Source organism: Lycorma delicatula, chromosome 12, assembly GCF_047948215.1.
Source record: "Lycorma delicatula isolate Av1 chromosome 12, ASM4794821v1, whole genome shotgun sequence".
NCBI lineage: Eukaryota > Metazoa > Arthropoda > Insecta > Hemiptera > Fulgoridae > Lycorma > Lycorma delicatula.
Genome location: NC_134466.1, coordinates 71,601,090 through 71,615,493, shown reverse-complemented (window position 1 = coordinate 71,615,493; position 14,404 = coordinate 71,601,090). Strand labels below are relative to the sequence as shown.

The following is a 14,404-nucleotide window of genomic DNA, read 5'->3' as shown; positions in this document are numbered from 1 at the left end:
TGACAAAGCTCAAATTTTCAGGATAAAAGTCTACGTGGGAGTGTAGGAAATGAATTTTTAATAACATCCTACATGCTAAATGTTTGTAGGTTTTTAACCGCTTATTAACCGTAAAAACATAGTTTTCATGTTTTCTGTTGCCAAAAAAATGCGTAAACAATGTCTTTGAAGGACTTCCATGCAGCTAATTCACATTCCCTAAATTTATCCTGAAAAGTTATATCCTTAAGTTTTGATTTGGGGACCGATATATGTACTCTCCGTGAACTTACAATCGCTCAATTATACCAACGTATAAAATGAAAAAAAAGAAGGTATACCTTATTTCGTTCAAGAGGTAAGTGTACCAATGTTAGTTAACATTGTGTTGGATAGGGATCCATGCTGCCCTTTTATTTATATGACTCTATACAAAACTTTTATTAAAAAACTTGAAATTTAAAAAAAGCGTATGAATGAGGTGAATACATTCCTGAGATGCCAACTACCAAAGAGCACCACTATCCATAATAATCAGTATAATAGTAAAAACAAGAGACAACCTTTAAAGTGTTTGTAGAAATAAAATAAAATCCTTGAGTTTTGACTGTATAGAGAAATGATGCTTTGTCTTTTCATTGCAGTCAAAACTCAACGATTTTATTTTATAGTGCTGGAATTTTTTAATTTTTTAGTCGCAGCATTTGTACAATTTTATGACCGGTCAATGTAAAATCATTTATTATTTACATTTATCATTAGAGTGTTTACTTCATAATGCGGTTTCTCCATCAATGGTTTCTCACTGCCCTCTTTTCTTTAACCTTCTTTTGGAATTGTTGTTTCGCTTTTGTTTTTAAAGTTTAAAGTTAATCTTGTAGGCAAATATTGTTTGTGAATTTAAGAATTGTGTATTTTATACAGTATTTACGCAAGCCTAATGGTTAAAGCACCTGTTGATTGTAGAAAGGCTTTCTAAAATATAACGCTATTACTTTCCTTTGCTATTTGATGTATGTATAAACATTTTTTTTTTCATATTTATAAATATTTTTTATAAAATAAAACAATAAAATATTTTTAAATTTTGTATTATATTTCAGACAGTTAGAAGGAAATTTTGAAAATTGAACTACACCGTGATGTTTCTGAGTTATTGGAAGTTTTCTTCAGATCATTTTTATTTATATAGAGTGTTTAAAACAATCATGGAGAGATTATTCACTGCCGGTATGTTTTAATATATCTGTAGCGTATGATTATTTATTTATTTGTAAATCACAGTGCCTATGTGTTTGTTTCTAATTATTGATCGGGTTCTAATAAAACTTATGAACCGCCAGGCAAATCTGAATAATACTTTTACCGTTGTATTAACTGAAAATATATAGAAAATTAACATTGAGAAATGTTACAGCCATGTCACTTAGGGTCGACTGAGGCAATGTCTGCAAGGCAAAATTACCAGTTCCTCTAAGCGGTTAAAAATGTTACAAAACAAAAGTTCCAGTATCAAATGAGAAATCAATTTTGAACGTGTTTTATTTTACAGCTTTACAACTTTTACGTAGTAACAGGATCTATAAATATAATTATAAAATAAAATAAAAAGTTTCAAAATTTGCTTAGATTTATTGTGAAAGGGTCTGTCTCTATAATGAATTCAGGTCTTTTATTTTAATTAACGATTAAATTTTTCCTGTTATTATTTACTTCCAGAAATAGAAAAAAGTAATATATAGAAAATATAAGTAATTGATTATAAGTAATATATTTATTGATATAAGTAATTTAAAAATTATGTTGTGTTTCAAAAATGTTATGGAATTATATTTGGAGAAAGGTGTTCTACTTTATGGTCTTTAGGTGAAATAGATTAAATGTATATTATGCCAATAATTGAATATAATTGCATCCTTATTTATTGCTCTTCAGTCCAAAGTGTTGTATATGGAGGTAGATTTCTGTCTTACCTACCTAAATCCTAAAGGTTTACCTACCTATAATTACCTCTTCTTTTTTAATGTTACTTGAAATGTTTGAGCAGCACACTATATCTAGTGTTTACTGAAGTTTGTCTTGTCTAGATGAAAGTAAATCTCTCCTGTACAACTGTTGAAATGAAATGAAATAAATATATAAAAAATGAAATATATATATATTTTCTAAATATATATATTTTATATTTTCTACCTCAAAATGATCTATTTTTTTTGGTATGAGACTTCAAAAGGACATTAAACAGAAGTGTTTTGACATACAAACTTCAAGTCAATAATGTCTTTCAAAAACTGTGTATAGTACCTCTTATATAACTTCTCAACAATGAAACAACATAGAAGAAAATTTAACAAATGATTTTTCTGCTTCTGCTTGTTTATAAATAAATTATAAATAAAAATTGTTTACGTAATTATTTTATTTTTAATAACTTCTGAAGCTGTAGAAAAGATTATAAATGAAATATTAACATTCAAAATTTAAATAACACTGGTAACACTGGCTGCTCGTGTTGTTGGCCTTTCATAGCCAAAGCAGAGAATACCACAAAGAACAAAGAAAACGGTTAAATAGTAAAAAAAAAATAAATGTTTTTATGTTTAAGTTTAAAAAATCTACAACAATTCATCAAAAGCAGCTGATCTACTGCATGCGGTTAGTACGCTTGGTTTTTAGATCAATTGTTCGTAGGTGACGTGGAAACTTTTATAAATACCGTTCATGTTATGTATGTATGTATGTATGATGTTTATGACTAGTGTGATGGTCTGATAAATTTTTACTCACTCAACTGCTGTTGGTCACACTGGGCAATAAAACGTCACTAAAAAAATTACATTCACGGTTATTTAAGTGGGGTAGTTTTTGTTCTCAGAATATGTTGATTAGATTATACATCCTGTTTGCCTGATATAATGTTTAAACAATAAATTTTAATTTTTTACTATCTGATTGCTCTTGCACTTTTTTAGGTTGTATACTTTTATCGTGTTAATTATATAATTTATAATTAAATTATTATTGCATAATAATTATAATATAAACTGACATTAAATCATCTAAGACATCCAAGTTGAATAAATTTTAGTGGAAATCACAGACTGATGAAATAACTCGTTTATGATTTACTGTTCTCCCGGCCTTGATCAGAACAGTTCATTGTTGACAATTGTTTTACAATAAAATTAGCCAAGCAAGCCTCACTCGCATATAGAGGCACTTGTAGATAATATTATAAGAAATTGTTTAATTATCCTCGGTTTTTATCCTCCATTATTTTTTTTTAAATATTTAATATTTGTAGAAAAAATTTGTAAAAAAAAAGAGATAACAAATAATTAAATTTGAACTTCTGTGTTAACGGGGATTCAATTTTGATTTTTGTTGTTTTCTGTTGGCAATATTCTTATTTACAAAATAAATAACTCGGTTTAGGTTAGAAATGTAACTAACTAACTAACTAATGATGGTTTACAAGTTTTAACGATCTAACAACCCGTCCTAGAAACTTATTATTTTGACTTTTTGAAGGAGCCTCCTTCAAAAACAGATGACATATTTCGGATAAGAATATTCATAAACATAATATAGTCATGGGTACAAGTTTTATTAAAGCCAAAGAAAAGGAATCCTAAGAGGTTGCCATCTAATATAACAACCAGAAATTTCAGTCTATGGGTGATAAATATATATTATCATTATCATTACTGCTCATACAAGTAAGTAACAATGTTAGAATTATCCAAGTTTGAACATAATTATTGTCATTTAGTGTATCCTAACCGTATAAAATATTTTATTTCATTTCCACTAAGTAAATAAATTAGTCTTTATTCTGATCAGAATAATATATTATACAGATCAATCAGAAATCAGTGTAAGATAATTAATATAATATATATTATATCTGGTTATATTAATATAACCAGATTATAATAAGAAATTTTTGATTTAAAAAAATTACCACAAATTGATTCACAATTTAGAAGTCGCAATTGGAAATTAATTTACGTACATTCTGAACAAGATGCAGATAAATCAGTTTCTTTTTAATTATCTTTTAATTAGTATTATTTAAAAATGATAGAATAATATTTATTTACACAAAAGAAAATCCTTGAGGCATCTTAAATAAATTGGTGGAAAGATTTTTCAAATTTTGTAAAAAAATCTAAAATTTCAGTGGAAGCATAATATTTCTTGTAAGCGTTTAGTTATAAGAAAACAGTTTTGTTGTATAGTTTGAAAGTAGAATTTTAACTGATAAATCTGTATTTAAAAAAAATGTATTTTATTAAGCTCCTACTTATAGAAGCAAAATTCACACTCCAATTTTTATCAAGGTTCGTTTGTTCATAAATGTGGTTATGAACAAAATATAGGTTTCTTTTTTTCTTTAATTGTAAAGAATGGAAAACTGTTAAGCACTGGTTAAAAAATTTTGCTGGCATGTTAATGAAGCAAAGTTTTAGTTTGTACTGTAGCAAATAACAGATAACAGGAAATTTCTTATTTATATAATTTCTAAAGTTTAGGTTTATTAACTTACTACTGTATTTTTACTTTACAAATTGTAGCAAATAACAGATAACCTATCATTTCTATTGTTTCTATTTTAATGTAAAAAATTTTTTTTCACGATAGTAGCTAAGATTTCATCGGTATTACTACAGTTCATCGAAGTTGCCATCTGTGACAGCGATCATGAACTTTATCGAGAAGGTTTGAATCCTGATCACGGTTGGCATGATTTCATAATACAGTACAAAATTCATTTCTTATCGTTAAAAAAAGTCTGCTGTAATTCTTCAGCCTAGTCCTGTTATTTCTTTTGTTTTTCTTGGAAATAGATATTTTGAAATTCTTTCTCATAGCAAATGTTCTTTGCTATGAAATGTTCTTAGCCTGTTAGGGTTCATATCATTCTCTGGTGTTTACTGGTGTTTATAAGTATGCGTGTAGACCTATATTTAGAAAATTAAATATCTTATTTTAATCTTGTGTTTATTTATGAATATGCAATTCTTTGCAAAAAAAAATTGTCACATTTTAAATAAAATAACAATATCCCATCTAAATCGAACCGGACAGCAGTTCTGCTGTTTTTGTATAACTCAACACAATCTTCATTTTACAAGTAAGGGCCTGAATTCCTGAATCGTTTTAAACGATTCAATTGAACCGCATTCTGAACAAAATATACACAAATATATGCTTAAAATAATTTTCATTAGCACCCTCTGAATTGTGAATTATTTAATGATGATTTTTGTATATTTATATATTTACATTAACATTATTTCATTTGTTTCTTATAAACAATTAATGTAGACTTTAATCGCTTTAATCCTTTTTTCATTTTTTGAGCCGATGCATCAATGCTAAAGTAATCATACAAAGGATTTCAGAATACCGATTTTAGCTTCCATTGTAGTAACCCATTTGTCGATCCATCAGGGCTTTGAGAAACGACACTTACAGCCGTAATATTATTAACTGATTAGATTAATAACATACACGACTGATAATGTATGCAAATATATATATATATATAACGTTTTAATAAAAATAAATAAAAATTAAAAAAGGAAGGATTAGTCAGTCAAATAATCTGGTGTTAAAAATCTGAGTTTCATAATCTGGCTAAGGATGAACACAGCCTTCTTTTAAAAGGTTTTTAATATCGATGAAAAGATGTCTTGCTAATGTATTATTATTCTCTAATACACTGATTCCCATACTGTGCGCCCCAGTGCCCTGGTGTTGGAAACTGTATCCTGCAGGAATCTGAGGAACAGCAAAGTTTTCAAATGTCGAAAATGTTACGTGTGCCTTGTAACAGCGAGCTCCATGATGATGCCATTATTGTTCTGTCAGACATTAAAAAATCTGTATTATTACAGATTTCTTAATAATTGACCTTTGGTAATTATTAATTATTTTTAATTTTACAGGTTACTATCAAGGGAAGTACCAAGCGTTGCAATCCATAAATAATTCTGTGCGTGATGGAATTATTAAAAAAAAAAAAATGTAAGTGTGCATATGGTGATGATGTAACAACAGAAGAAAATTTAGTCGAAAATATAAGTAGTTACCTATTCAGAAAGGAAAGAAATTGGTTTGTGAATGTTGCGATGAAAAGATTCAGATGTAAATTTTATTTAAAGAAAAAATAAAGTCTCTCATTCATGATAATGATTTAAAAACCCACCTACTACTCATAATGAAAATTTTGTCAGAAAAGTTTTAATCTACTTTAAAATTACATTACTTCAAAGACACTTTAGACACTTCTTAATACCCATACAAAAAAGGAAAAAATAAGTTTCATATGAAAAAGAAAAATTATGTCTGTAACTTCTCTCAAAAGGTTTTTTACCAACCTTAAAAGATCTTTGTAATTTAAAGAGGCATATTAATTTACACACCAAGAGAAAAATTGTTTGTAACGTTTGTCAAAAATGTTTAACGAGAGCTACACTTTAAAAAGAAATATCAATATTAGAGAATGGTTTTGACCATTAAAAATCATATATTAAGATTGATTAAGGTTGATATATTAATACCACCTCAGAGGATGAGATGAAATAGCAATTTTTATACTGTTAAAAATACTATACCTCACCTGACTGAATTTGAACTCAGGACATTGGGATTAAAGAGTGAGACACTAGAACTCTCACCACAGAGGCCAGCCTAGGTTATAAACTTCTTTAAAAAAAAAAAATGTAGATTTTTCTATTACTCTGGTTTATAATATGTGAATAACATTTATGAACATATTAAGCCGAGAACCATACCGATCAGATATTTTGGTAGATCCTTAGGAATTTCACCGATTCAGCAAAAGCGGTGTAGATATGTAAAGTTCACAAATGAGAGTTGTCTTTGATACTGTTTTTCTCAAATGCTTTTTCACAAAACAGTAGTATTAATAATTAGAATTAGTATTTTTGTTAAGCTATTGGCTTTTTTGTTTGGTTTTTATTTTCTGTCAAAGATTCCCTTCAACTCCTGTACATGTTCCATTGTTTTTATGTATTTGAATTTTCTTATTTAATTACTGAATATGGTTTATTGTTTAACAGATAATTTTTGTTTGGTATATAATTATACTTAGCAAAAAACATTTAATTTCTGATTTATTTGGTAATTTTTAGTAAAGTTATTTTTTGTATGCATTTATTATATCTTTATTTATAGTTTTCTGTGGTCTCCCGATCCATTCCCTCATTTAATATTATTAACCATGAAAAATGTTATTTGCAAAATGTATTTACTTACTTTAAAATAAGTTTGTTTTTTTATTTATCATTTATAAGCATCTTCTTTGTTTTTGATGATATTGTCTGCTAAGATCCTTAGCCACTGAAATATGCCAAGAGCATCGAGGGAAATTATATTCAGAGTTACTGAGTAATTTAGTGCTATATTGAGTGTTTTTTTTACATTTGCATCAATTTTACTTTTTAACATATGCTGTAATTTACAATTTTTTTCTCATCAAAAAACAAAATCACCACTTATAATACTTTTAAAAAGATATGTTCATTATAAATACTTCATGGTTGTAAAATTAACACGTAATTTATAAAAACTGTTTCATTAAAGGGTAAGTAGTTTTGATTTCTTTTCAGTATTGTAAAACAGGCTTTTATAACATATAATAATAGAGTAATAACAATTTAGATATATTTTTTACATAAAATGATTTTAGTTTGTTATTACACTGCGTATTATTTTACATCAAAAATAATTTTTTGAAGCGAAGCTTCTTAATGCAGATTTGGGATGGGGAGTGAACTGAGAAAAAAACAAGCGTATTTGTTAAATATTACTAAAAATATATTAAGTCACTATAAAAAGATAGTTATATCAATATCATTTTTTTTTTTTTTTTTTTATAAAGCAAGTAGTTTTGTTATTATTGAATTTGCAGGAATGTTACTGTTTCAGGATATTGTAACTATAAAAATGAGTTCTGTTAGTTTTCCATTATAATCAGTGTATCATGTAGAACATGTTGATGAGAAATAAAGTAGTATTTGCAGTCAGAAATACTGTTATGGCAAATTCATTATACTATAATGAATCAATCCATATGAAGTCATTCAACCAAAATATTTTTGGTTACTTCATCATTTTTTTTTAATTTTTTTATAAGTTATTCCCTAATAAATTGGCAATCCAAAACAGGTCTTTTTCTATTTTTATCCCAGCCTGCTTGTGACTGGTGGCCATGTTTGTTTAGCAGCACGTTTCATTTTTGGCTTTGCAGACATTAGCATAAACTTTAATGTTTTTGGGACTGGATTATGCCAAAACATTGCAAGATAAACATCTCTTTTTCATCAAATTCTCCTTTTAATTTGGTCCTTTACATTGAAACCCTTAATAAGTTAATAAGTAAAAATGATCATTAAAATTTTATATCTAATAACAAATTACGTTATTACAGTTTAAATTTGCAATGAAGGGGTGAAATATCAAGTTATTTTTTTAAAATTATTATTACATAAGGTACCATAATCACCGTAGCTTGAGTAAGAACTGAAAAGCTTTTCATTCTTTTTTTATTATTATTAAAAAATTTTAACTTTTGAAAGTTTTAGCTTTTTATCTGTGTTGACAGGCTTGGCACAAAAATCTTAATTTTTCCACATAATATATATAAGTCTATATAAGAACAAACTAGAGTAAACATTTCAAAATTTGATTCTGAATAAAGTTATGAATTTTCAAAATAGGTACAAATCATGTGCATTGACGCCATTATTAACCATTCTGAAATTTACACTGCGTGAAGTGTTCTGCAGATATATATGAGCGAGATAGCAATGTTTTGAAAAATGTTATTTTTTTGAAACGCTTGGATTTTTTTGCCACATTTCATATATATGCTTCATTTTACCATGCCGTAAAATATTAAAATTGTTTTGTTTTACATTTCAAAAGCTTTTAATCTTTTTTTCTCAGGTACTACAATCGTCCAAGCTTCACTTTCATATAAAGCTATGCTCCAAACATATACTTTCAAAAATGTTTTTCTAACATTTAAATTAATTTTTGTTGTAAGCAAATTATATTTCTGACTGAAATATATTTCATTTCTACTGTGCTATTCAGCATTTTATGTCATTCCTACTTTGTCCATGTTTAGTGATTCTACTTCCCAAAGAATAAGATTCTTCTGCTTCTGTAATCTTTTTTCTTCTTATTTTTATATTCAGTGGTCCTTCTACATTTCATCACTTTCATTTTGTTCTTGTTTATTTTCATGCAGTAGTTCTTGTGCAGGACTTCATCTATGCCATTCATTATTTCTTCTAAATCTTTTTTACTCTCGGTAAGAATTACTATCATCAGGAAATCGTAGCATCTTTATCTTTTCACCTTGCACCGATCTAAATCGGTTTTTAACATCATTAACTGCTAGTTCTATGTAAAGTTTAAAAAGTACAGGGATAGGGAACATCCTTGTCGGACTCTCTTTTTTATTACGGCTTCTTTCTTGACATCAGAAAAAGATGCAATCTTTCAATGCTTCATCTGATAGATCACATTTTTCTTGTTCTTGATAAAAGTTTAAAATTCGTTGTCATAAAATTAAAACTTTTATCAAAACCTGCCCTCTTGATAGCCTACCTGTTATTGCAGTAGTGCAGTAGATTAACACTACGTTTTCCTAGTCTAAAGTTTGCATCTGCCTAAATTCACTATAACACATTGCACTTACACAAATATAGTTGACAATCGCAATAGTTCTATCCAGAACATCTTGCAAAATGATGGATTTTGCTAATGCAAAATACATTGAAATGAAGTCAATTTTTTCAAGTTTAAGTTTTCCTGTTTTAATAAAGCAACAAATCCTTCTTTTTTACCTCTCATGGAAAGTGCACCATCAGTGCAGACACTGGCTAAATTACTGACATTTAATTGTAATCGATGACATATTTCTCTGAAGTTTTCGAAAATGTCAAATCTGTGAGTTCTTCCAGTTAGTGTACCCAGTGGAAGAAGTTCTTCGTAATACTGAAAATCTTCAGTTACAGCACGAATAAAACGTAAAACTTGCGTTTTATGTGTGCTTTCATCTAAAGCAATTGAAAAGTAAACATCTTCATTTTGTACAATTGTACGAAGTTGTTGTGATACATTTTCAGCTAATTCTTGCTATTGATCTGTTACAGTTTTTCATGAAAGAGGCAATTGTTTGTATTTATCAAATTTTTCTGGATCTAACATACCCACCACTTCAACAACACATTCTCTAATTTCTGCATCACTAATTGGTTTGCCTCTTTTTCCAAGTATATGTGCTATTTTATAAGTAACGTCAATTGGAATGGTATTTTTCTTTACAAAAGCACAAAAAACGCCTGCTGATGCTTTTCATTTTTCAATTTCTAAAGCGCAGCTTGTCAAGATTCACCTTCTAAATTAAAATAATTATGTTTAACGAGTCAAAGTAGTTAATATTGTATTGCACAACAAACACACCATTTTATCTTTCACAGAAGTAACAAAAAGTTCTAACTCCCACTCTACATTAAATGTTCTGTTTTCTTCATTTAATTTTTTTCTCTTATAATTTGACATGATGGAGAAAAAATGAATATCAAATCGTATCTTTAAGAAAGCGTATACTTGCTAGAAATAGAATAAAATCTACTTAAGTTACGACAAACCAATAATTTCTGTGATAAAATGCAATGATTAAACTTCGATATTATGTTGAAATTTTTCTATGTTTTATGTAAATAAATATTTTTTTTATGTTAATTTATTTTTAGTTCAGATTTCTTATTAATAAAAAACTTTATCATTCGTGTATACATTATTTTACACCAATAATTCATATAATATTGCATAAGAAGTTTCACTTCTGTCGTGTCCTTGGACCAATGCTTATACTTTCTTTGAAGAGTATGTTTAATGTTTATAATAAAATCGGTAGTTGTATCTTGAGTGGTGAATGGTGGTCAGGTACATGCATCTTTAGCAGCAGAATCTGTTCATTCGTTACCCAGGATTCCCACGTGGATCTAGCAGAAATTCACTTATGTGTAATGATGATTCAATTTAGAGATTGTACTATGAATATCAGTAATGACAGATGTCTAGATAAATCCTCTAAAGCTTGGGGAGCATTACACGAATCACTGCGGTTAAAGATGTGATGATATTTTGACAATGATGTTCAAAGCCATATTGATGGCGTACAGTTCAGAATTGTAAACGCTTGTAATATCAGCAAACACATAAGTTCCGTCGGTATCATTCCGCTTTGAACCATCTGTGTATACTATTGCATCTGGGTTTGTCTGTGATAGAAAATGGTAAAATTCTTGCTGAAAGATGAGAGTTGTTAATTCTTTATTACATACGATGAGATCATAATTAAATTTTATGGGGTCAAGTTTCCAAGTCTCCATGCGCACAACTAAAACTATTCTTTTTGTTCTTTGATTCTAGCCTTAAATTAAGCACTGTACATCTTATCCAAGAGATATTGCAACAAATTGAAGTCCCAATATTCCTTTTATTTTACAACCGATATAATTGTATACATTTGGAATTCATACATTCTATTGCAGTAAAATTTGAATAATTTTACCTTCAAATAATTTCACCTGTATCTTTTATTTTTTTTTTAAATATGTAAATGTTTAGTAGTTGGTTTGATTGGAGTCATAATTTATATTTTTTGTCTAGATGATATATTAAAAATCAGAATTGAAACATATTTTATAAATTTGTTTACCAAATTTTAATTTCTGTTTACTAAAAATTATTAATTCATAATAATAAAAGTATTAATTTTTATTTAATATTACTAATATAATAATAAATATTACATCACAATAATAATTACTAATTTACTGAGGGATATTGTACATAATAAAACATTAATTTTGTATATTATGTAATATAACCATTGTTACTAAGGGTGGTACAAACTGCTTTTTCATTATAATTTACAATTTATAAATATTTTAGAATACTATGGGCTGCATTACATAAACTACCACGTACGTGGTAATAAATATTTTTTATAAAACTTACAAGACTAGATAATGTAATAATTATTGTAAATTTCATAATTTAAAACTAATTATCACAATTAATAGATTACTTTAAATTTCAACTTTTATCACAATGGAAAATTCTATTTTTAAGTATTCATTTATGTTTACAAAAACTGTACGTGATTGAGAAAATGGTTTTTACTTTTCTATTTTCTATGTATTGTATTATTTTCACAAGCACAAGGATAATGAATACAATCAGGATGTAGATGGTGGCTGGATGGGAATGTCTCTATATAAATAAACACACACCTATATAAATAAACACACACACCGAGGTAGGTGTAACCTCGCACAAAGTAGTTAGTAGACCCTCCACCTTGCAGTAGTTGATCAATGTATCTCTTCAGGGAATATCTGACACCATCAACCTTAATCATGTAGTGAAGTTTTCCAGCTTCTGGACTACAGATCCTTGTCTCTACATTAGTTTGCCAGTGGAGAGGTACCACTATGTTATTTCATTTCCCACGCTTAGTTGATGTACACTGGGAGTGATATTGGAAGGTGATTGTGTTGGTTTCAGTCTTGTTTAATATGTAATCTTCGTTTTAGGTATAATTCTGATGGAGATTTACCAGATGAGAGGGGTGTAGATCTATATTGCATTAAGATTTCGTGAATTTTCCTTTGAATAAGTAGTTGCCTGTTGAATGAAGTCATTGCCTGTAGTAACCTTTGCTTGAAAGTCTGTATATTGTGTTCAGCGAGCCCGTAGATAGTGGATGATCCAGTGCTATAAACATTTGGTGTACATCGATATAAGCTAACGATGTATCGAGAATGGGAGTGATTATGTGGACAGTTTTTATCGATATGCATTTCAATGTTTCTTCATCATTGTTCATTATATTATAATAAATAGATATTGTTTTGATTTGAAAACACGTGTGTTTATTTAAGTAGAGATATAACAATTGGCGAAGAGAATGAGATACAACAGGAAGGTGAGTGAAGCGAACTCTGATCAGGTACTTACTGATAAAACTGTTTTTAAATAATTTTTTTTATGTAATATTATGTAGACTACCGGCAGAGAATTTTATAAATCCATTTTTTGTTTTTTTCTTTCATTTTATTTATGGAATTCATTACCATCTAATGGTAAAACAATGAAGGAATAAAACTTTTTAAATGACAAGATTTGCAATTTTTTAAAGTTAGTATACAGGGAAAAACCTTATGTCTATTCTGAACAAGGGAAGATCCTTTACAGGCCCATATGCCTTTCTTACAAAAACCATTATCATTTTTATATCAACTATTCTAAACCTATCAGATTCAGGTGAACCACTTAATTTTTTTCTCTTTTCCAATTTATTTTCCCTTTCCCAGTCTCACAGTGTTATCGATTTGAAAACAATGATTGAATATGAAAACAGTTTTTATATTGGAGTTTAAAACATTTTCAGTAAAAAGTCGCAGGAATGATATTGTTTTGTTTGCCTCCTTTTTTGCTTTAGATTCATTGTACGTATAGATTGTTGAATCTTCTCTTTATGCTAAATAAAAAACACTGATTGAATACCCGCAATTGTCGGCTATAAAATATTTCTACAACTGGTAGAACAGGCAAAAGATGATTCTGTATATGGAAAGAGTTTTAGTGTGAAACCTTTGATGTTGGAGGATAGCGTGCGGGTCGCACAATCACAAATTGGTTAATTTGATAGTTGAGGGTTGTAAGTTACAGTAGCCGGTTGTGATTGGAAGAGCCAGTTGTATATTGTGTAAATACACTGATAGAAATGTCTGCCGAGGCATTTGCATCGGTGGCCTCCTGAAAGACGCCAAACTGACGACTGTGTTGAGTTATCAAGTTTAAGAGGGTCTAAAAGATGATGACCTTCAGTAAAGCAACTTCTGGCTAGAAATGGAGGGGGTGGTATGCTAACCAGGATCATCAGGTGTCTTCCCCTTTGAGGGCTAGGATGTTGAAAGTACATAATATTGCCAATGTACCATTTCAACAATGATACTGTTAATTCCATAAGATGTCTTCTCTCTAAAATAAAGTATACTGCACACTACGATTTATTAAGAGCTTGACATCAATTTCCAATCAGCTTTTTTATTGTTAAATCTATTATAAATGATTTTATATGAAATAAATTATGACTATATGCATACTCCGGGCCAAAAATATTCGTCAAATAACAAAACTGCCCTGGTTCCACTATACTAATATTAATTTGTTTGTTCAAACACTAATAAATGGAGACATTGTTCAATTTATCTGATGTCCTATTAATAGAGTCAACGAATCTTTAACACTGATATAGTTTTATAATTTTTAGAAGCACCAAGAGAATTGATAATCGGGTAATTGA

At 28.5% G+C, this 14,404-nt stretch overlaps 1 long non-coding RNA gene across 1 annotated transcript; it reads left to right on the top strand.

Annotated features, from left to right (window-relative positions):
- The first annotated feature begins 3,410 nt into the window (after positions 1-3,410).
- Positions 3,411-7,163, top strand: LOC142333205 (uncharacterized). The gene is made up of 2 exons (XR_012758553.1): positions 3,411-3,698; positions 5,934-7,163. It is a non-coding gene; the product is annotated as an uncharacterized LOC142333205 (long non-coding RNA).
- Positions 7,164-14,404: the final 7,241 nt, after the last annotated feature.